The sequence below is a fragment of the Octopus bimaculoides genome, chromosome 26, assembly GCF_001194135.2.
Source record: "Octopus bimaculoides isolate UCB-OBI-ISO-001 chromosome 26, ASM119413v2, whole genome shotgun sequence".
Taxonomy (NCBI): domain Eukaryota; kingdom Metazoa; phylum Mollusca; class Cephalopoda; order Octopoda; family Octopodidae; genus Octopus; species Octopus bimaculoides.
Window position 1 is genome coordinate 19,736,571 of NC_069006.1, and position 1,670 is coordinate 19,738,240.

Sequence of the window (1,670 nt, forward strand, 5' to 3'; positions counted from 1 at the left end):
AGACTTGTGAGTGGATTTGGTAGATGGAAACTAAAAAGAGACTATTTTGAATATTCTATACCAGGGGTTTTCAAACTGTGGTCCGCAAGGACAAGACAGGGGGTCCGTGGACAGCAAATACTTTTTATGGACAATTTGATTTTATATATGTTTTTTAATCGAAATCTTTAATTGACAATAAACCTATTTGTTAAATACTGTTAAATAAATAAATGCAAAAATATATGTTATTTGAAGCAAATATTTATGTATAAATTTCATAAGCGTTTATAAGGGGGTCCCCAAGGTAAAGCCTGAAATATAAAGGGGGTCCGCAAGTCAAAAAGTTTGAAAACCCCTGGACTGGAGCAACATGAAATAAAGTCAGCCTGGCTGGATAAGCTTGGATTTCCAGATAAAGAAATCAGCCAACTTGCCCATTACAAATACAATCTGTAAGCGGAAAAGTAAAAAACTATGCAAGACTTTTCTCAGGATTAACATGTGACGCTGTTTTCGTTATCTACATTCCAACGATGGCGCTTTGAATATTTGTTAGAAACCAGCTCCTTCTTCAAAGGAAGAATTTAAGTAATTAAAAACAGAAAAGAACATATATACATAAAAACGGCGAAGGGGTTAGAGTTCGGGTTTTTGTTATGCCGAAAACGGGTGGTGTGCATATTCAAGCATATACGTAGGATTCGGCACATCTACATACATGCATGCATGTATATATAGATAACAGACGATGGGGTGCCAACTGCACAGGGTGGCCGCTTTATATACGTGTGTTTGCTTTAGACGAAGGTATGTTAAGTTTAAGAAAAGAAGTCGACCAACAAAGCCACCCCACAGTGAAGTCAATTGAGCTACCCGACAGTGCGGTCTATGCAGCTTTCTGATTTGGCGGACACCATGATTTATATTCACTTTGGTCACCCTGTACGGGCAGCCTAATAGAAATAACTTCGAATATAAAAATTTTTCTCTGTTCTATAAGACAAAATATATATGAAGTTTACGAAATTTTAAAGTGTTTCGGTAGAAAACACTAAATAAAAAACGGTGTCCACCAAATCAGAAGGATCCAATAACAGGTCTTGATTCAGGGCTATAGCTTCTCTCATGGGTGCACACGATTGTTTTAACAACAGGTTTGCAGAAAAGCCGGGTAATGTCAGTGTTAACAAATCGAACTGACTTACATTCATTGAATTTGTCGATTAGAAAGTGCAACGGCGAAGACTAATGAAACGTCCCAATGTTTCTCCATTTGAATTTGTCGGAATTTACGTATACACACGACATGCACACACACTCAACAGACGAATGCAAATATATATCCACATATACACGTGTACATACATATATACATGCATAGATACATATATGCGCACACATACACAGAGGTGCATTATATACACAAAAAAAACCCCTGGAAATATCTTAACTCAAACAAAAAGGACCTGTCACTCTGTTAATTGTCGGCTTCAATTCTGCTAACTTAAAGTAAATATCAAAGACAAATATATATACATTCATACAAATCATATATAGCTATATGCAGATAAGCACATCCATACACTCATGTGTGCGCTGGTGCGTTTGGTTATGTGTGTGTGTGTGTATATATATATCTATATATAAACATATATATATATATATATATATATATATATATATATATA

At 35.5% G+C, this 1,670-nt stretch overlaps 1 protein-coding gene across 3 annotated transcripts in view; it reads right to left on the reverse strand.

Annotated features, from left to right (window-relative positions):
• LOC106872367 (uncharacterized) overlaps positions 1–1,670 on the reverse strand; it is a 115,353-nt gene that overhangs the window by 90,280 nt on the left and 23,403 nt on the right. The window lies entirely within an intron of this gene.